Raw genomic sequence first — 22,763 nt, 5'->3', positions numbered from 1 at the left:
CAGTTGGGAGTGATGGGCACTGGGACAGAATGGGGAGCAAGCGTCCCATCTAAGGGGGCAGCTGCCAGTGGCCCTAAGCTAGTTATCACTTTGCGGGAGTCTGGTCCAGCCAGGACTTTTTCGAGAAGCCAAAGACTCAGATTTTGTTTGAAATCCCTTGACTCTCCAATTAGCAAATAGTTCCAACATTGTAAAGCCGTGTGACCAAGTAGTACAGATATGAAGGCTAGGTGAGAGATCCTAGGTTACGATCTTGGTCTTGATTGTCTACAGCAGGTCAAAGATAGACCGGGGAGAGAGACAGCCTCGGATTAAGAGGACAGCCGGTTCTCCCTCCCTCACACATGCCGTCCACCCCCTTTGCACATGCTGGTCCCTCTGCCTGCGACACTTGGCCCCCAGCTCTGCCTGGCTAATTCCTCATCCTTTAGACTTCAGCTTCCTCCTGACCCATGAGATGGCCTTGCCTTCCCCTGTGTGAGCTCCCGCTGTTCCAAGCTTCCCTCTACATCAGACTCATCCCACTTATGATGACCTGTTCGAAGTCTGTCTTCCCCACAGTTCTGCAAGCTCCTTAAAGACCAGGGCTGTGTCTACCTGTAGTCCGTTACATTCCCAGCCCCAGGCGTAAGGTCTGACACACAGTGGGGGCACAGAAGGCTTCTTTTCAATGAATTAAAGAGGAAAGCGCCCAAGAAATTTCCCTAAGGGGAAGGGAAGATTCCAGACTCGTTACAGACGATTCTGCTGTCTCCTTGAAAACCACTCCACCAGGATGGTGTTAAGCCCTCATTGGAATTGTTCCTGTTATCCTAGAATTGAGGCCCAAAGAGCAGACGGTGCTAAGCAGGGCCCCAGCTTAGGGCTGTGCATGTTGAGTTTTGTGAACAGAATCCCCTAGAGGGAAGGAGGGCAAACTGTGGCCTTGGGCCAAATCTGCTCACTGTTATCGGTTTTAATAAATAGAGTTTCATTGAAACATAGCTCTACCCATTCATTTCCTTATTGTTTGCTGCTGCTTTCGTACTACAACAGCAGAGTTGAGTATCTGAGACAGAGTCCACGTGGTCTGCACAGCTTAATATATTTACTATTTGGTTAGCTTCAGTGAAAGTTTGTAGAGCTCTGCCCTAGAGTTGTGCAGTGCTCAACGTGCACAGCGGTGCATGGCAGCCATGGTGTTTAGTCTGCCTCAGTCCAGATTCTGAAACCATCAACTACTGGGACCAGCCACTTCCCTGCAGGACTCGTAGGCAGTGACATTTTGGCAGAATCCCTACTATCATCAGCGCTCTACCATTCCTACCCATGAATAGAAAAGCAGAGTGAAGAAGATAGAAACCTTTTGGGACCAAAGAGTGGGGAACAGCAACCACCTTGCCTTTTGTTCCCTCCACGTCTTACAAGATCAACGGGATGGAAATAGTCGGGGACTGCTGATCGTCTCTTTAGCCGGAAGTTGTCAGGTTCCAGCCCAGGAGCTTCTGGGTGTGAAGAAAGGGGCAGGAAGAAGATGGCAGACAAGAGACAGTGACTGTTAGGAAAAAGATGGGGTAGCCTGCAGGCCCAGCTTTGCACCCTGCAAGGATATGTCAGTCTCCTGTGGTGCTCTGGCCTGAATGTGTCTCCCCCAAATTCATATGTTGAAATTCTACCCCCCAAGGTGATGATGGTATTAGGAGGTGGGGCCTCTGGGAGGTGATTAGGTCATGAGGGCGGAGCCTTCATGAATGAGATTAGTATTCTTGTAAAAGAGACTCCAAGAGCTCCCTCGCCCCTTCTGCCATGTGAGGGTACCATAAGATGTCTGCGACCTGGAAGAGGGTCATCACTGGACCATCCTGACACCCTGCTCTTGGACCTCCAGGCTCCAGAACTGTGAGAAATATATTTCTGTTGTTTGTAAGTCACTGAGGCTATGGGACTTTGTTATAGCAGCCCAAACGTTGTAAGCCCTATGGACCAGTGATACTAGTGAAGGTAGCTCCCTCCAGGAGGCTCACCCTCTGGGTGCGAGGATCTCACAGCAAGAAGCTGTGAAGCAGATGGACCAAAGCAGAACCTGGGGTGAGGGAAGGAGGAAATTGAGTCTGGACCGGATCGCCATCTGTGGCGGCCTCTGCATGGCAGGGAGATCTCCACTGGGCTTTCCAAAGAGTATTGCTGTGGTTTTCTAGTGTTGTGTAGAGAGCACTGGGGAGCTTAACAAAACAACAGGATTTATTTTGATCCTGAATCTGTGGTTTGTGCAGTTCTCAGCAAGGACAACTCATCTCTGATCCACTCATTCTCAGCAAGGGGGGCTCCCAGGCCGGGGCAGGCATCCGCTGAGGGGGTCCCCGGCTGACTCATCTGCCTGTGGGCCCTGGTTGCTGGCTGGGGCCTTCACGGGGCCTGTCAGCTGGTCCAGCTGCACGTGACCTTTCCAGCAGCTGCTGGCCTTCCTCACAGCATAGTCATGGGTCCCAGGACCAGTGTCCCCGAGACAGAGTCAGGTGGAGTTTGGATCCCTTTTCTACCCTAGCCCAGAAGTTACACGGCACTATTTCTGCAGCACTCTGGTCATGAGAAATAAGTCACTCAGACTGGCCTACATTTAAGTGGAAAATATAAACTAAAGAACCTGTGGGCATGTTTTAAAACGTCCACCAAGACGCTTCCCCAAGAATGAGCTTTCGGAATCGCCCTACAGAGAACCCAGAAACAACAACGAAGTAAGTGACCACAACCTCCGCCAGGCTGGGACGGGAAAGGGAGCCTGTTTCCTCCTCGCTCCCCATCACCCACAGGCTGTGTGAAAGGGGAGAACAACCTCCCTGGCCACATGCAGACCACCCTCCCCGAGACCACTCTCAGTGCCCCTGTCAAATGCCAGATCAAGCTTGACAATGAGTAGGGCTAAGCCTTACGATGCGAAGTGAGACTGATTTAATGATCAGAAGTGACGGCAAAGTTACCGAATGAGGTTAAAAGTCATTTAAGGAGTCCTTTGCCACTTGGGGCAGCAGGGCCAGCTGGGGCGTGGGTGTCCACAGAGCACAGGCAGTGGCAGCAACTGCAAAAGTAAAAACGATCCGTATTTACACCCCAAGGTGGGTAGGCGGAGACTCCTCTCGTAATGGTTTCCTTTGAAAGGTTTTCCTCAGTAGTCTGATTCCCTTGAAGTGGGCTTTCTAGACCCTATACTTGGGGGAAATTGGATAAATTGATCTCTAGGGGTCCTTCCAGGACTAACACTCCCTGGTCCTCTTGCTGACAGGGGCTGGGTGCTGACAGTTTACTTAGGAAATGGTCACTAAGAATGTTATTTATTTTATGAAAGCATCTCTCAGTAGGGAAATCATAATAGTAGCAGGAGAAATTAGCTCTGTTCTCTGATTTCACTGAAGGAGAAAGAGTTACGTATGGTCTTTCCCTCCCTCCCTCCCTCTCTCTCTCTCTCTCTCTCTCTCTCTCTCTCTCTCTGTCTCTGTCTCTGTCTCTGTCTCTTCCCCCCCCCCCCACCTCCAACCCCTCCCTGATGGCTGTCTCACACAGACCTTGAGTGGTGATTTGACAACTTTAACAAGCTTCCAGCAGGGGAACCAAACTTCTGGCCCAGACATCTTGACTACAGCGAGTCAGTTACACAGCCCCTTGTCTTGAAAGTTTTACTATTCAAAGTATGGTCAGGCAACCATCAGCATCACCTTGGGAGACTGTTAGAAATGCGGACTCCCAGGCCCTAACCCAGACCCCTTGGATCAGAATCTGCATTTTTTTTAAAAGATTCCCCAGACTATTCAAATGTGCATGAAAGTTTGAGAAGTGCTGTTTTAAGGGTCCCAGTCCCTGGGCGTTTAAAAAGTTCTTCCTCCATCTGTTTCAGGGTTCTCGGAGGTGAACCCCCTTGGCTTCTGACCCCTCAAGTCCTTGGCAACCCCCTTCGAGCTGGCTCTTCGTTGCTGGCCAGAGGGCCTAGGCAGTGCTCACCATCATTCAGTAGCTAATACGAATCAAGCCACAGTTCAAGCGCTTGAATTTAAAGTACTCTTGACTCTGCATCTGGAGAAATGGTGGGCGGAAGTACTTCCGGTAAATAGTTTATATTTAAATGGCCGTTTGTGGAAAACCGTTGTGTCGTTCCTTTTGAATCCCGTCTGATTCTGGAGCTAGTGTAGCAAGGTTTCCAAACACCCTGGAACCATTTCCAACCCCGTGTACTTCAGTCTTTAGTTAATGTCAAAAGGCTTGTCTCATTGCAAATCTCAGAAACGTTTTCTTTTGTAAGGTCACTTGCCTATAGCCATTTGTATAAAAAGCTAAATGAACATCGGGAAAGGTACAATAAAAATCCTTCTGTCCACTGGAAGTAGCACACCCTTGTGTCTGGCTGTTGTGTAGACTTCTTTGTTTCCTTCCCCCAGCCTTACGTGGAGGATGTAAAAACCTACAGGGGAAGGTTTGTGGTTTTACACACTTAGAATTCTATACCTTTTGAAGGGGAAAGATTTCTCATCTGACCTGATGAAAATACCTCAAGCTGTACCAGGCATTTCCATTTCGAACACATCTTGGCTTACCCAAGTGACAGCAGTCTGAAGGAGGACTCAGTCCGTTTTTAGGTCTGTCACTGAAAGAATATCCAGCCCTTTGGAAACCAGCCAGGTCCCTGAGATGGCTCACCTTAGAAGCAAGATTTCCCAGCCCTCCTCAGTTCTAGACCCCAGATGAATGATAATATCCATGGGTATTTTTTAATGCCTACTTGCGTTTGCTAAGCCTTCTTGTGATTTTTTTATCTTTCTAAGTAAGGGGTCCCCTGAAAGCAGAGCCTGAGGCAAGGATTTGGGTGCAGGGGATTTCTTTGAGAGGTGATCTCCAGAAGCAGGAGTGAGGATGGGATGTGGGGAGAGTGACATGGAGCAGGAGATCAAGCCAGGATAAGGGGGCTTCTCAAGTGTGCTGCTCTAAGCCCCAGAGCCAAGTTGCAGTGGGTCCTCTGAGGAGCACAGAAACACCTCCAAAACATAGCCCCTGAAAGGCAAGGAGGTTAGAGCTCTCATCCACTGCTTTTGAACTTGGTTGGTGGAAGGTTGCACCCAGGGCCATTGAGTCCTCTGCCGTTCTGGCCAAGCAAGTTCCTGCAGCATGCAAAGCCCTGGAGCCTAAAGCAGAAGGATGCTTGGCTTTGCATGAGAGGGGTGTGGGCCCTGCAGGTGGGCGAGAGCTCAGACACTACTGCTCACCATGGGTGCAGCTAGAGGCTACTGCCTTGTCTCTCACTACCTCTCTGAGGCAACTATTACCATCTCCACCTTACAGCTAAGGAAAGGGAGGCTCAGACACGTTGGATAGTTTGCCCTGCTGCGAAGCAGGGCCTCGGGGTCCCAGAACAGGCCTACTGACTCCAGAGCCTCTTTCCAGAAGCTGCCACACTGTCCTGGAAAGGACTGGAAGGAACCCAACCATCCCATTTGCCCGGGACCAGCCCAGTTTTAGCACTGAAAGTGCCACATCCTGGAAAACCCTCATCCCGGGCAAACTGGGGTGGTTGGTGGCCTTCGTGGGCTTTCTCTGCCTCTGTAGCTCCTGGCTTGCTGCCTAGGCCCCCTCTGGTAGAGCTGCACACAAATGGGTTCCAGGCCATCTTTCTCTCTTTCTTGCTCCACTGCTGCATTCCGGTGAGGTTGTTTCCAAGTAAAACCCAAATAAAATTGGATTTCATATGGTGGTTTCCCCCGAGTGAAAGTTTTTATGTAGAAGCTGGGAGATGAGAAAGTTTTGGGTTTTTTTTTTCTTCTACTTCCTTTAAATGGGGCCCATTTATTCTAATGATGCTGGGGGAGGGTGTGATGACTGTAAATGAAATTTGATTTATTTGCTAAGTGTCCATTATTGTTTCATTGTTTCACTAGGGGCTTTTTCTTTTTAATGAAAAAATGTGTGTGTGTGTGTGTGTGTGTGTGTGTGTGTGTGTGTGTGTGTGTGTGTAGGCACACACTCATAGTTAGTCTATGTATATAGTTTCCTAGGCTAATTTGCCATAACAAAGTAGCACAGAGTGGTTGCCTTAATCAGCAGAAGTTTATTGTCTCATGGTTCTGGAGGCTGGAAGTTCAAGATCAAGGTATCTACAGGGTTGGCTTTGAGGGATAGTCTGGCCCAGGCCTCTCTCCTCGGCTTATAGACGGCCATCTTCTCCCTGTGTCTCTTTCCATCTTCTTCCCTCTAGAGGTACCTCTGTGTCCACATCTTCCCCTTGGGTAAGGGCACCAGTCATATGGATTAGGCCCGCCCTCATGACCTCCTTTTGACTGGACTGCCTCTGTAAAGACCCCATCTCCAAACACGGCCACATTCTGAGGTACTGCGGGCTGGGATTTCAACATACGAATAAAGGGGGCACAACTCAATCCTTACCACTATGTTCCCCGGAATAAGTGAGAGGGTCTCAGCGAAACCGAGACACAGCCATTATGCCCTCTTCTCCCCGCATCACTTGTCACTCTAAGATGCTTTTGGGGCCGGGGGGGTGGGTGGGGTCCCACAATGTTGGCTCCAACTCCTTTCTGAATATCTCAGAAGAGGAGCATAGCGTCTTGGAGGAGTGACAGCCCTTCATTTACTCATTCCCACGTTTGCCTAACGTTTATTGAGCCCCTGCTGGGTGCCTGGCCACAGGCTAGATGCTGGGCGAGGAGCAAAGGTAAACGAGACTGAATCTCTGGCCGAACTAAGCTCCCCCAGGGGAGCGGGAAGACACTAGTCTTTCAAGTCAAATGGCCGTTGCTTCGAATTCTGCCTTTCATTGACCCCAGCTGTGTGTCACATGGCGTCTCTGAGCCTCACTTCCTCCGTCTTTGGTGTTGGGTTGATGACAGCACCCAGCCTGCAGGGCGGTTGTGAGGAATAAGGGTCTGGTTAAGAGCCCAGCCCAGCGTCGGGCACACAGTAGGCATTTGGTCAATATCTGTTCAATGAGTGAATGAAAAGTATGTGTTCAATAACAGAATCAGAGATACGTAGTGACAGCTAATGGTATAAACAGGTAAAGGAAAACACCAGGGGGCAGCAGGGCCCCCAGGCTGCAGAGGGCTGTGGCACGTGTGATTTTGGTCTGTTGAGCATGTTTCTTTGGGCATCCCCTCCCCCATGCTGTGGGTCCTCCTGGAGCTGGCCTGAAGCGCCCTGCCTCCTCAGTGCTGGGTCGGGCCTGTGACCTGGGGTGGCTGGTGAAGGAGAACTTTAATCTCCCCAGTGATGGGCAGGGGAGCGGCCGAGACAGTGATGCCTCCCTGGGAGGGACATTTGTGTGCTGAGAGAGGGCCCTGCTTTCCCCTGGGATTATGTATAGACGGCAGTCGTTGTCCCAAGCTGCAAAGAAGAGGACCTGCAGAAAAGGACAGAACTAAGAGGTGGGGAGATGTAGAGAGACGGACGGAGGAAACTAATGAAACCGACAGTATTTGTCTAAGACCCTGGATCCAGCTGTGCTTGAAGCTCATCCCACTCCTAATGTCAGATACATGAGTCGGTAAAGTTCCCCAAATCCCCTTAATTTAAGTTGGGCTTAGACATTTGCAGCTGAAGGATCCCTGCCTGTAAATGGTTATAAACACAGTTTTTGGGAACCCAGAAGACAGTCCCATTAATCCGGACGAGAGGATTCAATCTAGGTTTCTTGAAGAATGTGATACATGGCCTATCTTCAAAGATAAGTCAGTTCTCATCCAGCCAAGAAGCCCAGGGGCATTTAAGGGGGAGGTGTGTGCGCAAAGGCAGTGAGGTATGAAAGGGCAGGGTCTGTTCAGGGCCGGTGAGTAGCTGGCTCGGTCATTTTATTGGGGATGAAGGAGGTGGTAGTTTAAAAATCAGAGTCAGGGAATTCCCTGGTGGTCCAGCGGTTAGGACTTGGAGCTTTCACTGCCGGAGCCTGGGTTCGATCCCTGGTTGGGTACTAAGCTCCTGCAAGCCGTGTGGCCCAGGTTTCCTGCGTCCAAAACCCGAACAGATCCAGGGGGGCAAAGGCCCAGAAAGGGGACCTGACAGTAAGCAAAGACCTCAAAATGCTTCATCACAATTTCCTCTTCAAATGGCAAGATGGGAATATGAAAGTGCAGTTAGGTGGTGGAGTAGACAGAATAATGACCCCCAAACATGTCCCCATCAAATCCCTGGAACCCGTAGATATGTTACCTTACATGGTGAAGGGATTTTGCTGGTGTGATTAAACTAAGGCTCTTGAGATGGAGAGATTATCCTGGATTATCCCCATGGGCACACAATGTAATCACAAGAGTCCTTGTAAGAGGGAGGCAGGAGGGTCAGAGTCAGGGAAGGAGATGTGATGATGGAAGCAGAGGCCAGAGTGATTTTATTGCTGGATGGGACCACACGCCAAGGAGTGTGGACAGACTCTAGAAGCAGGAAAAGACAAGGGATGCCTCCAGAAAGAACACAGCCCTGCTGACCCTTTAATTTTAGCCCACAAGACCCATTTTTGAACCTCTGACCTGTAGAACTGTAAGATAGTAAATTAGTGTTGTGTTAAGTCCCTAAGTTTGTGGTGGTTTTTGTTACAGCAGCAATAGGAAACCAGCATAGTGCGGAAGTAACATAGACCACAATTATGAAACAGTAGAATGAAAGGTTAAGTGTGTGGGCTTCAGGGCCAACTTAATCCAGGTTTACAAACCAGCGCTGCCACTGTCCAGCTTGACAAGTTACCCAAGCTCTCTGGGCCTCAGTTTCTCCCACTGTGACATGCATTGACTAAAACCCACATCGTACAAGAGTTGGAAAAATCAAATGAGATAATGTGTACAATAATCATCACAGTGCTTTATATGTGGTAGATGCTCAAGAAATGTTAGTCATTTTCCTTTTTATTGTTTTTTCATCATTATATGCAGGAAAAATTTTTTTAAATGTGGTGTCTAGTGTTCAATGTAAAAAAAAAAAATACAGTTTTCTTCCTTTCTTTAAGATGTTTATCTTCCAAATCCTTTTCCCTGGAGTGGGTAGGGATGTCATTTGTTACATAAAACAAGAGAACTATGAAGGAAGTTTTATGAACACTTTTAATAACAGTTTTTACATTTATATGATGTTTCATGGGCTATGCCTAAATGCGTAAACCAATATGAAAAAACAATGCAAGGACAAAACAGAGTTATGTTAAGCACAACCAAACCACAACTTAATTTTTTTTTTAAGTTTTTATTGAAGTTATTACAGTATTGCTTCTGTTTTTTGTTTTGGCTTTTTTTTTGGCCACAAGGCATGTGGGATCTTAGCTCCCCGACCAGGGATCGAACCCTCACCCCCTGCATTGGAAGGCAAAGTCTTAACCACTGGACCGCCAGGGAAGTCCCACAACTTAACTTTGTAACAGATGGTTATAAAACATTTCCATCAACTGAATAAAGGTAATTGATTGTTTCAAATTATTTACCTAAGGACTGTGTTCTTCCATTTATAAAGCTCTGTGTGGTGTCCCATGTACTTTCCGAGACATGTTCCCATTTTACAGATGAGAGCACTGAGTTTTCCAGGGATCCATGTGCTTGGTTTCAGCATTGGTATGTGTTGGAGTGCCTGGAAGCCTCGTCCATAGCCCCTCCTCCGTTCCCTCTTCCCCCCTCCCCTCCTCCTCTTCCATCTGTACTTTCCATAGGTGATCTCGCCCAGTTCCATGGTTTTAAATGCCATCATGTGCTCAAGAATCCTAAAAATATATTTCTAGCACCAACCTGACTCTTGTACACCAGACTCATGAGTCACCTGCCTACCTGACATCTCCATTTGGATGCCTGCTGGGCACTGCTGACTCATCCAGAAAAGGACTTAGGATTTTTCCCTCCACTGATTTGCTCCTCCCCCAGCCAGTCCCTCCCAAATCCTGGGGCCTTTCTGAGCACTTGTCATCTTATCACACCCACATCCAGTTTATCAGAAAGTACGGTTGGCTCTATCCTCACAATATGACTTGAGTTCAACCACATCTCAGCATCTGTATTTCTACCACCTTTATCTAGGTGCCATCAGGGTCCCTTGAGGTACTGCAGTTTCCTCCTATGTGATCTCCCTGCTTTGTGCTCACCTTATTGCATGCTGTGCTACAGAATGACCAAGGTGACCTGTGAAAACCACAGATTTGATCATGCCACTCTTAGGCTTAAAATTCCATGGTGGCTTCCTGTTGTACAGTCAAACTAAACCCCTCACCATGGCCTAGGGGGCCTCCGTGAGCATGTCTTCGTAGGACATATAAAGAGCGTGTGCTAGCTGAGGTGATATGGAAGGGGAAGAGCAGAGACTGTCTTAAGGTCTGCTTTAGGGGAACCCAGACTAAGACATCTTAACCAGGCTGTATGTAAGGGGAAAATCAAGTCCCTGATAGGAAATTGCCAACGTACTCTATTCTCGTCTTAATTTCTACTCTATTCTTCTTCCTTAGTAATAGCAGCTCTGATTTGTATTGGGCACATGACTGGAGTAAAGACTAAACTTCCCAGTCTCCCTTGCCAGCAGGTATGGTTTATGTGACTAGGTTATGGACAAGGCAGTGTCAAGGTTTGTGTGTACAGTTCTAGGAAGTGTCCTTTAAAGGAGAGGGCATGATCTTTTTCAACCCTTTCCTCATTCCTGCTAGCTGCAATGCAGATGTAATGGCTGGAGCTCCAGCAGCCATTTGAACCATGAGGTGACCTCATAACAGAAACTGTGCTGTAGAACACAAGAATGAAGAAGGCTGGGTCTCTGGTAATTTGAGGCATGGTGCTATACCAACCTCAGATTGCTAATCTCCACACCTTCCTACACTTTTATTTGTAGTTTGTCTCTTAAAGCAGAAACTAATGCTAACTACTCTGGGGGAGAGGCATGACAAGCATAGGACCAGGGAAAACAGTGTGGAGATGATTGCAGCCCTCCAGGCAAAAGACCTGAGTAGGATGGTGGAGATGGAGAGGTGTGGAAAAAATTGAGGAAGGTATAGGATGTAGCAGCCTTGATACTGAGTTAGAAATGGAGCATGAGCCTGTGAATGAGGAAGGTCAAGGGTGCCTCCCAGTTTTCTGGCTTGAGCAACCATGTGGTTGCAGTGCCAGTAACTGAGTTAGGGACCCAGAGAGCACACAGTGGACATTTCTGTGAAAGAGCTTTGTTATGCTGTGTATGCCTGGCATTTTGTCATTTGAATCAGTGTATTTATGTCACAGATTTGCAATGAAATGACCCATTATTTCAATCAGTGCATACGATATTGCTACTGTATGAATTTATGCTTTTCCAAATATCTCTGTAATTTCCATTCCTCATGAAGAGAAATGCTCTAGGTAGAATCTGTTTTTAGGGGCTGATTCTCAGGTAATGATGTTATTCTCCCTTTGAGCTCTGGGTCATTATAATCTATGACACACACACACACACAAATTGAACCCTGGGCTCTTGGTGAGTAAAAGGAATGTGGTGAAAGACAGTCTCCCAGGCCGTTATCCACAGACCTTCCTTACGTTGGATTTATGATTGGGGAGGGGAGGGGTAGTTCTGAAATGTGCTTGGCGCTTTAACTCATTTGGCCTTTCCTCTTATTTGGGTTGGCAGACTCACTCATCTTCCTTATAAAAGCTTGGCACATTGAGGATGGTATTTTATATTTTTTATGTTAAGCTGGAATTTCCGGATTGGGTTCTGCAGCATATGGCTCTGTTTTTACTAGGTTCTGGTGGACTTACAAAGGAATTTTTTTCTCTTTTGTTTATTTCATGCTGGAGTTTAGGATCTGATCCCCATGGAGGAGGAGGGGGAAGAATTGGCAGGGGAGAGATGGGCTATCCAAACACAAGACTATCCAGCACGAGTCCCGTTTTGGTTCCAACCCTGGTGATCTGGTTATCCTCAGACTCCAGGCCAGAATCATAAGTGCAAGAGAAATGAACTGTACTGAGGTCCTTATTTTCACAAAACAGTTTGGCTTTGTATTAAACTGTTACCTTCAGGCATCTAGTTGTGGACCGCTTGGGTGTGGGATGGGAGTCCCTGACTCTGCTCCTCCATAGAATTGTTTATCTATCGGTCAGTTTCATAAAGACTTCAGAATTCATTGACTGCTTTAGAGGAAAATGGTCCTATATAGGCAGCCTCTGAAATAGCCCACAGCCTTTTCCACCTCCTAATATTCACATGCTTGTATAGACCTCTTCTACTTTGATAGGGCTGATCGTATCATTAGAACCAGTTGGATTCTACAGAAATGAGTAATGTAACTTCTGAAGCTAGGTCATAGAAGACATGGCAACCTCCATCATGTTGCTCTTTTCTGATCACTCAATGTGGGGCATCCAGCTGCCATGTTCTGAGAATACTCAAGCAGTCCTGTAGGGAGGTCCATGTGGTGAGGAACTGAAGCCTCCTGTCAATAGCCAAGTGACCGAGTCATCTTGGAGACCCTGATCCAGCCTTCAGATGACAGCAGCCTGTGTTGACACCTTGATGGCAACCTCTTGAGAGACCCCAAACCAGAACCATTCAAACAAGCTGCTCCCAAATTCCTGACTCATAGAAACCATGATATAGTAAATGCTTATTGTTTGAAGCCACTAAGGTTTGGGGTAATATTTTACATAGCAATAGATGACACCTGTTATAGGTGTACTTCTAAAAGACATGATGATACTTGAGAATCTTACTCAACTCGTCATTGCTGAAGTAAAGCTTCTAACAGGGAACATCTTCTGTAATATTTTTCCCTTTTTATAATCTTAAAAACATTTTTTTTGGCTATTATTGTTAATGGATGTGGTGACTGTCATCTATGGTTGCCCATCATCAATTCCTTTTACCTCATAGCAATTCAAGTTTCTATTAGAGATTTGATTTTCCCCTTATGCAGAAAGACTGGTTATGTCTTAGTTTTAAGGTTCCCTTAAAGCAGACCTTGAGACAGGAACTTGAGTGCAAGTGGTTTAATTGGGAGAAGATTCCCGGAAGCACTGAGACAATGTGGACGTGAGACCTGGAAAGGAGGAAGCTGATATCCCTCCATGGCATTAAAGCTGAGCTTATCACCGTGTGCACCTGGGCTCAGTCACACTGACCTTCTGAGAAGGAATACCCTTCAGAATTTCTTTCTGAGGGGCAAGGAGGCTAGGTTGTTGATCTTCCAAGTCCTGTCCTGCCTTGATTGATGGTGGTCCAGTAGCCAGGGAGAGGAGTAGTTCTGTATGCAGGTGAACCTGTAGGTAACTTCTGGGTTAGGCCAAAAGGGTGGAGGTGCATATTCATAGCAGCTTCTGAAGAGGGCAATTCCTGGTGACCACTTTCCACTGGGAAAGTCAGATCCTTGCGGTCTCTACTCCAGTTGGTGCAAAAAGGGATGGGGAGAGGTGGGAGAGAGAGGATAAACCTCAGCTGACTTCCCCGAGCACTTTCTCTGCACACTCCGAGTCTTAAGCAGTGTAACAGCTTAGAAGTCTCTCCTGGACTTAGAGGCATTTGGGCTAGATTATTCCAGGTTCCAGACCGTAGCTCTCCTCCCTGCTTCCTTGGCATTGTGAAAATTCCTTGGTTCCTATCCATCACAAATCTAGTCCCTATAAGTCATGCAAGTCTCCTACCAAGTCCACGAGCCCCTGACATCCTTTCAATAAGTTCCTCCTCACTTAGGTTGGCAGAGCTGGATTCTGTTGCCCTTAACAAAGAAGCTTAACTGAGATGACGGATCTTGCTGAAATTAATAGTAAAGTTCACACTTTTCCAACCCAAATCCCAGCGGGATGGGATAGATTTAAGAACTTGCTAAATGGAGTCTAAAGGTCATCTTTATGTGCAAGATATTCAAGAAGGCTTTGAAAAAGAAATGTGAGGCTACAAAGATCTGTGACAGCATTAAGTGGGAACTACAGTTTATAGAACCACTGGTTTAAAGATAAGCGGTCTCTGGCTGGCCTAATTTGGCAGACAAAAATTCCATTTTCTGGAGCACAGAAGCCTTTCCCTCTGTTGGATAAGAGGTGAGATGCTGTCTATGAAAGCTTGCTCTCGGTTTCAAAGGTCAACACTCAAATTGTACATCTACCACCCTCTTATTAAAGACCAAAGACTTGGGAGGAATGACTTGATATTTAAGCATGACCTGCCTGTCTAGACGTTTTTCATTCTTTCTCTCACATGCTTTCTGTTGTTCCCACTCATACTCCAGCACTTGTCAAGGTCACCAATTTACAAACTTTTATTAGCTGATCAGGAAGGGATGAAGAAAGGCTGCTTGGATCTGAGAATCCTTAGCAATAATGCTGATCATTTTCATCACGTGTAGACCGGCTACTGAGCTATTTTTACCACTTTATTTGGTGCCGGCGGTGGGGAAAAACAGTCTCTGAAAATAGTTTATTTTCCTGCTGAATGTTATGGACATGGTGAGGCTTGACCATCATCACAGCAGAATAGCGTAGCGGTTAAAATCAGAGTTTGTATTCAGATAGCCTGGGTTCACTTCCTGGCTTGCTGTTTTTCCAGTTGCATCATCGTCATTCCCCTAGGTCTTAGATTCATCATCTGTAAAGTGGAATTACAACTCCCACTTCATGGAATCTTTGGGGGGATTACATGACACGGTGCTTGCCGAGCTTACAGTAAATGTTTAATACAGTTCTTATTATTTATATTAGCGGGGATCACAGCAGGAAACAAATGGCAGACGAAAATTGGGTAACTTGTGGGGAGGTTAATAAAGCGACTGATTACAAAGTGTAAGCAGAGCATAGGGACACCAAAAGGGAGAGTGCAGTTACCCAGGGTGGTTACCACCCTTAGGCAGGGAAGGGGGGAGGGGAGAGAGGCTCACCAGGACCCTGAAATTGAGAAAGTTGTGTAGAGAGTCCACCTGACAAAACGGTAATGAGAAATGCTCCTTGCCCATGGCGACCATCGGGGGGAAGGTGGGGAAATAACCCTCCTAACCTCTGCCCCTTCCCTCCCCCCTCGTGTCCTCCTGTTGGTGGTCCCCACTGGTTGACCCATCATGGAGCCAGAGCACAAGAGAAACAGGGAGGAGGTAGGGACAGGGCAGCACCGTCAGTCACAGAGTGAGGTGGCAATGGTACAGCGTGGCTCTGGAGGAGACCCTCGGAAATGCCCAGGCTGCGAGTATTGCTGCAGAGTCTGGGGAACCTAAAAGAAACCTATTGGAAGGCCAGGGCTTCCAGTGAGTGTGTGGATTGAATGGCCACGGAACTGTCTTCTTCTGAAAAGTCTCTGTTAATTTAAAGCTTTTCTGTGTTCATCTGTCAGTGATTTCACAAAACGGCGTTCCTCTTTTTCCATCCTCCCAGCTTGTTTTGGAAGAAAACTCAGTTGGTTGAAGCAGCCTCTCTCCCTCTTTGCTCAGGTATTTCCAGAAGTTTCTAAATCCTGGCTCAGCTCCTGCTGCCAGCTTCCCACTGAGCCCATGGATGCGCGTTTGATTATAATGGCTGGAAGGTCAATAATTCTCTCCTAGTTACAGCTACATGAGGTGGAAGCATGGAGGCTAGACCATGGACACACGATGACGTCTTGGCTGGGTCAGCAGCAGGCAGCTTTGCTTTTGAGGGTTAGCGGACAGTTAGTAGGTATGGTTTACCTACTTGAGAAAGGTTCCCCTCCTTTTTTGTATCCTTGTGCTTTTATTATTTGATTGGATTCCCGTGTTTTTTAAATATCCCCCCTTCCCATTTGAAAATATATTGGTTTGTTTATAAGAATCAAAATACTTATATTTTGAACTTATATAATTAATTAGTGAGCTACATTTCATTTAAAACATGTATTATAATCCTCAGCTCCACCCAGATATTGGAAGACTAGGTATGTGTTATGACTTCAGCAAATTATTTCGAAATACCCACATTGATTGCCCAGTTTCAAAGATTTAGAGTGAAATGTTTACTGACAGTTAGAAAATCTGATGCTCTGCTTTTTGGAAACGGCCAGGCCATTAGAACCCGCCCCTTGTGCAGACATAGATGTGCCCCCGCCCTCAAGTGCTTTTGCTGGTGAGGTAGTCCCTTTGGGGCTGAGGGCTTTTCAGTCGACCACCAACAGCACTTCCAGTAGTTTGGACATCAAGGCCTTCCTTGAAGGGGGATCTAGGAGGAGATTGCCTGTGTCCTTCATAATGATCTTGAGGGAAGATGCGATTTTATACCCATCTTGTGCACGGGGAACCTGAGATTTCACCTGAGATCGTATAGATCCTACCATTACAAATCCACAAGCCACTATCCGGCACTCTTAGGACAAGAGTTTTATATTCATACATTTTCAATGTTAGGGAGGAAACTGAGTGCCCACACCATATATTATGCTGTATGTCTATATTAGTTTCTATCGCCACTGTAACAAATAACCACCGATGCAATGGCTTGAAACAACGCATTTATTATGTTACAGTTCTAGAGGTCAGAGGCCTACAGTCCAAGTGTTGCAGGGATGTGTTCATTCCGGAGGCTGGGAGGAGAATCTGTTTCCTTGGCTTTCCCAGCGCTCCAGGCCACCGGCATTCACTGGCTTGTGCACCTTCCTCTGTCTCCAAGCCAGTAGCACAGCATCTCCAAGTCTCCCTCTCTCCCTTTGACCTCTGCTACCACCATCACATCTCCTGTGGCTCTGACCCTTCTGCCTCCCTTCCTGGAAGGACCCATGGGATGACACTGAGCCCACCCCGACAATGCAGGGTCGCCTCCCCCCCATCGCAAGGTCCTGAACTTAATCAGATCTGCAGAGCCCATTTTGCCATATCAGGTAACATTTGCAAAATTCAGAGATTAGGACATACACATCTTTGGAGGCTGTTACGCTGTCTACCATGACCGCACAGGTGTCCCGAGAGCACTCATGATCAGAACCGCTCATATTTCTGTAGCGCAATGTATGAGCATTCATGCTAAATTGTGCGCATCGGTGGGTAGCAGGCTGCAGGTGGGCCACATCCACCTGTTTTTGTACATCAGGTTTTATTGGAATGCAGTCACGCCTATTTGTTATGGCAGCTCTCATGCTACAAGGGCAGAGTTGTGACCTGCAAAGCCTAAAATACTTACTATCTGGCCCTTTACAGAAAAAAAACTGCTGACCCTTGGTATAAATAATATCTCTGAATAGTTCAGGTCAGTTTTGCCACCAAATGAATTTTCCACAAACCTACAGAAAACCTTTTGGTTTTCAGTGTTGGTGAATTTCGGAGGTACAAGCAAGGAAGCACGGACCACTCATTAGTGACCGAGCTAGGGACTCAATCCTAGTTCACTACAAAGCCCAAGTTCTTTTTTTCTTTTTTAATTTATTTTTGACTGTGTTGGGTCTTTGTTGCTGAGCGCGGGCTTTCTCTAGTTGGGGCGAGCAGGGGGCTACTCTTCGTTGCAGTGCGTGGGCTTCTCATTGCGGTGGTTTCTCTTGTCGCGGAGCAGGGCTCCAGGCGCGTGGGCTTCAGTAGTTGTGGCTCATGGGCTCTAGAGCGCAGGCTCAGTAGTTGTGGCGCACGGGCTTAGTTGCTCCGCGGCATGTGGGATCCTCCCAGACCAGGGCTCGAACCCGTGACCCCTGCATTGGCAGGCGGATTCTTAACCACTGCGCCACCAGGGAAGCCCAAAGCCCAAGTTCTTAATCCAAATAGTCCACAATTCCATTTCCTTTGTATTTGAGCCAAGAGTATATGTATCTATATTGTACCCGTTTTAGGATTTTAGACACCCAGAGAATTAGAGCAGAATGTGGTCATCATCCAGTGCATGGGTCTAAAGATAATAGTTGGCAGGCTACACCGGATCAGAGGTGTGTTAGCTAGAACAGTGCTCTAAGAACAAGGCACATGAAAGCCTTTAGCCAGGAGCATGCACTCTGATTAGCCACAGTCACCACCATTCCCTGCCTTCCTTATTGCCTCACCTAAGCTCCTCCACACATCCACATTCCCAGCCTGGTCCCTGAAGGCTTTTAAGACTTACCTGCTGACCTAATCTCTACCCTCCCGTACTAGAGAGGAAGAAAACAAGGTCGATAGAAGCATCTCGTGGAGGTCACATAGAAGATAGGTGGCAGAGCTGAGACTAGAACTCAGGTCTCCTGCTCTCTCTGCCAATTTTCTTTTACTTCACTGTCAGGTACTTGGACTTGGCCCCTGGCCAGTTATGATTCACACACTCAGCTTTTACTGGTTGTTCTCTCTGCCCCGTCAGTCCCCCCCTCCCCCCCCCCTCTGCTCGACTTCGTTTTCCCCACAGGTCACCACTAAATCACTTGCCTAAACAATCATCACCTTCAAATGTTCAGCTGTGGTCCCAGATGTTGTAATCTCTCTTGGCATCCTTCGACACTCTGGAGAGAAATTTCCTTGGAGATCTTCCAAATTCAGGGCTGAGAATTTGTTATCACATGAATTTCAGACTATGCCAGACTTCGGCTTTCAAAATCATCACAGCACACCTTTCCTCTGCGTCAGGGTTGTATTGTAGCCTGTGGACAGAGGCCCCCAATTCTTGGCTGATCCGTTCTAGGTGGGGTGCTGGGGTCTCGTTGTTGGAAGGAAGGACTTTTGGCCCAGGGATGATGAACCACTGACATCATTCTCCCTGAAGTCATTCCTGAAGGAATTCCAGTAAAAAAAAAAAAAAAAAAAAAGCAAAAAGCATCTACCTTAATGAGAAAGGGTATAAAATCTCTTCCAGCTGTTGGACTTATGTAAGGACGATAAAGTTTCTTTTATTGAGTACCCCTTCTCTGGTTTGAGCTTAGCCACACCTCATCCATAAAGAATCCACCATTGGGATACAAATCACTTTTTAATCAGAATCCCTAACCACGGGTTCAGGGATAGGGCCAAGAACACCCTTGTATGCTCCATTACATCTTCCTTTAAGAGACATTGCAGAGAACTGGATGTTTCTAGAAGCTGGGTGTCTGCTTTCTCTGTATTTGAATGTAGGTATTATTTTCATTACTATTTAGTGCCTTCGACAAGTATATGATCACTGATGTAGACTGAAAGTTATACCTGGAAGAGTTTCAGTGAAGGGAGGAAATTTTAATTCTCCCATAATTTCCATCAACTAACCCTCCTCCAGCCACTCCAAATGAACTTACAATCTGAGTAAATGAGCTTTTCTGCAGACGCACTTCCACACCAAGACTCTAAGCCATCCCCTTTCCTTCTGCCATATTGACCCTGAGCACCTCTGGAGAGAAATTGTACAGAGCAGAGCCACTGGTTGGAATTCAAACAATCTTATTGATATGTTATTTGCTACTTGGGTTATTAGTGTGTAATCTCCAACATTCAACCAAATGACTTGTGTTTTTCTTGAATACATGTATAGATGTCTTTTCACAGGCCAAAATTGAAGGATCCCTTTAATTTCATTAGCTCCTCAAATATTTCATCCAGGCTACCCACGTTGATGGGCATTCCATTATATCAGGCCTTCATCTGGGTTAGCCCAGAGTTTCTGCAAGGCTGTTGTGAATATTACTTAATTTCTTCATTTATTATCCAAGTATGCTTGTATACCTACTAGGTGTGCTAGGTTCTGTGAGGAATGTTTTATCCCCTCTGTTGCAACTATTACTCGTATATAAAAAGCCGACCCTGGATGGCTTCCTATATACTGGGCGCTGTTTTAAGTCCTTTATATGTATTAACTCATTTAATCATCACAAGGAGCCCACAAAGCAGGTATTATTATTCACATTTTACAGAAGAGGAAACTGAATCCCAGAGAGGTTAAGTAACTTGCTGAAAGTCACACAGCTAGTATCAGCCTTAAGCAGGACCCTAAGTGGATTGGGTCCTAAGTCCATGCTTTTAACCCTTACACGATATGAAAATTAAAAGGGATTCTTTCCGCTCTTAAAATTGTTACGGGTACAGCAGGGCTGCAAACTCACATGCTGACGGGGACCAGGCAGGAAATAAACAGGAGTGAAGTAGGCCAGGTGGGCATTGAGAAGAAACAGAGAATTCCATCCCCTCGCAGGAGTCGCAGGAGTGGCTGCTGCATGGACCCAGCGATCATAGCTACTATAGTAGACAAGCCCTGTATGGCCCGGCTTGCCCCTGCTCCACGAGAAGCCAGAAAGGCAGAGTTTTGAAATCTGAAATCTCTCACTGGAAAAAAAACAAAAAAAAGAACTTTTGGGTTTAGCAAGTTTCTGCAAGCTGAGTGAAGTCTGTGGGTTGTCAGTTTGCAAACCTAAGTTACCATCTTAGCGGGGGATATAGCACATGTATGCCGGTACCTATAAAGTGAGGAGAAAGTGCTGTGTCCCATCAGAGGCATGTTAGGGAAATGCTCTGGAAATTCAGAAAAACAGAGAAAGGTGACTGCCGTATGGCACTGTGTGGGGAAAGTAGCCATTAAGATGGTCCATGAAGGAGCAGAGAGGAATGTAAAGGGCGTGTTAGGAGAATGGTAAAAGATGTTTGGCCACAGGGAGGTCAGGTAGTCATCAGGCGTGGAAATGTGCCCTATTGGTAGGTGGAGAGCCAGTGCTCCACCAGACCTTCCCCTAAACCAGAAACGAAAGGGTTAATGTCAGTCAGCATCTGTGGCTGGTCATCAAATATTTAAAGGCTGCCCTTGACCATAGTCAGGGTAATGACTGGGAATTATACTGGTCAGGAGAGCTGCGCCAGTCACGGTAACCCTGGGGGCTAAGCCCAAGTGTGTGGGCTTTGACCCTGGAGGGCCACAGGAGGTTTTGTGCCGGCACTGACCCAGCCAGAGTTCGTTCCGACGGCTCTGGGTCGGGTCACTTGAAGAGAGGAGGACACTGGAGGCAGGAGACTACTTAGGAAATGGACCAGGAGAGTCCTAGTGATGGGAACAGGGGCAGAGGCAGAGCAGTGGCAGGGCTTGGGGAGGGGGTGAACGCAGTGCACTAGCGAGAGGCCGGAGCCAAGGGCCACGTCCAGGGTCAAGCCCAGGCCAGTGGCGGTATCACTAGGCACTTGTACAAGGCAAGGGTGGGGGAGTTGGAGACAACAGGTTGAGGGGGAGGAGTATGAATAATCTTTGGCACATTTTGAATTTGAAGAACTAGTGGAACTTTGAGGCACATATATCTTATTCAGTGTCTTCAGAAACAATAACTATATATTCATCTACCTCCCCACACCCCCTCCCCCTAGAAATAATTTGTTTAAAGCAGATCAAAGATTGGAGGGAACGGAGCCTGAGACCAGTAAGTCTGACTGCAGAGGATAATAGACTAAATTTGGGAAGTTTTTGATAAAAAGCAAGTCCAGGCAGGCATTGCCTGGGGCAGCTCAGAACCGAAGGAGGTAACATTTATTGAATACCTACTATGTCCCAGAAGGTGAGCAAGGCTTTATGTTGATTATCTCATTTGATCTTCAGAACAGAACAACCCGAGGAGCTTTAATTATCCCCATTTTAAAGGTGAGGCACCTGAGGCCCAGGAATATGAAGTCATTCGTGGGAACCTTTGAAAGGAAAGACAGGGCCGTTTAAGGCAAACTTTACCCACTTTATCATGTTTTTTTACAAATGGCCCTGTTACAGGGAACACAGTCTTGAGTAGTTGCCTTTCCACCATTTCCCCATGGTGTGGATGTGACCAGATTGCAGCACTGATGGAGTCGTCTGAGAGCCTTGTTCGTACAGCAAGCACATGGCTTTTCTTAGGCTCAAGGTGCCTTCGTTCAAAATCTACATAGTCTTCAGAAAACTTCCATATTAAAGAGTACTTTTCTTTGACTGGGGTGCGAAGTCATATTGAGGTTGCCCCTTGGTGACACATGGCTTCTACAAGTGGGAAAACGTTGAAAAGCTTGGACTTCGGAGTCAGACCTGAGTTCAAATCCCAGCTCCATGATTTACTGACTGTATGACCTTGAGCAAGTCATCCAAGCTCTCTATGCCTGTTTGCTCATGTTTCATGCCAACCTCATTGGATTGCTGTGGAGGCTAAGTCATCTTCCAAGTATATACTGTTTTCTCCTCCCAGTCTCGCCTGTATTCTCTCTTTCCCCTCCAGTTGCCTTTTGGAAATAATCTAGACCAGCGTCAGCAAAGTTATTCGTAAAGAACCAGATAAGATGCATTTGAAGCTTTGTGTTTATCACACAGCCTCTGTTGCAGCTGCTCCACTCCGCTGTTGTCGAGTGAAAACAGCCACAGACAAGAATTAACAAGTGGGTGTGGTTGTGTTCCAATAAAACTTGACTTATAAAACCAGGCAGCATCTGTATTTGGTCCAGGGGCTGTAGTTTGCCAAGCCCTGGTCTAGACTCTAGCAGTTATGGCGACGTCCCGGCAGGTTTGTGGATGAGACGTGCTCTGTAAGCAGGCAGCACCAACTTCCTAATGGAACAATTCCAAAGCACTCCTTTCTTTTTTTCATTATCTTTTAAATTTTTTTATTGAAGTATAGTTGATTTACAATGCTGTGTTAATTAACTGCTATATAGCAGAGTGATTCAGATATATATATGTATCAATATTTATACATTCTGTTTTTATATATATTCTTTTCCATTATGGTTTATCGTAGGATATTGAACACAGTTCCCTGTGCTGTACAGTAGGACCTTGCTGCTTATCCATCCCACATGTAAAAGCCCACATCTGTGACCCCCAACCTCCCACTCCATCCCTCCCCCGACCCCCTCCACCTTGGCAACCCCCGGTCTGTTCTCTACATCTGTGATTCTGTTTCTGTTTCATCGATAGGTTCATTTGTGCCCTTTCTTGAATACCCCCTACTTAACCTTTAGTAAATGA

General features: G+C 46.7%; 1 protein-coding gene across 1 annotated transcript in view; it reads left to right on the top strand.

Moving 5' to 3' along the window:
• The window catches only part of PROK2 (prokineticin 2), a 410,294-nt gene that overhangs the window by 93,173 nt on the left and 294,358 nt on the right, over positions 1–22,763 (top strand). The gene's annotated exons all lie outside the window — the stretch shown is intronic.

This window comes from Balaenoptera physalus (assembly GCF_965194825.1).
Source record: "Balaenoptera physalus genome assembly, chromosome: 11".
In the NCBI taxonomy this organism is placed as follows: Eukaryota; Metazoa; Chordata; class Mammalia; order Artiodactyla; family Balaenopteridae; genus Balaenoptera; species Balaenoptera physalus.
Note: the sequence above shows the minus strand (reverse complement) of the source record. Positions and strands in the feature narration are given on the sequence as shown.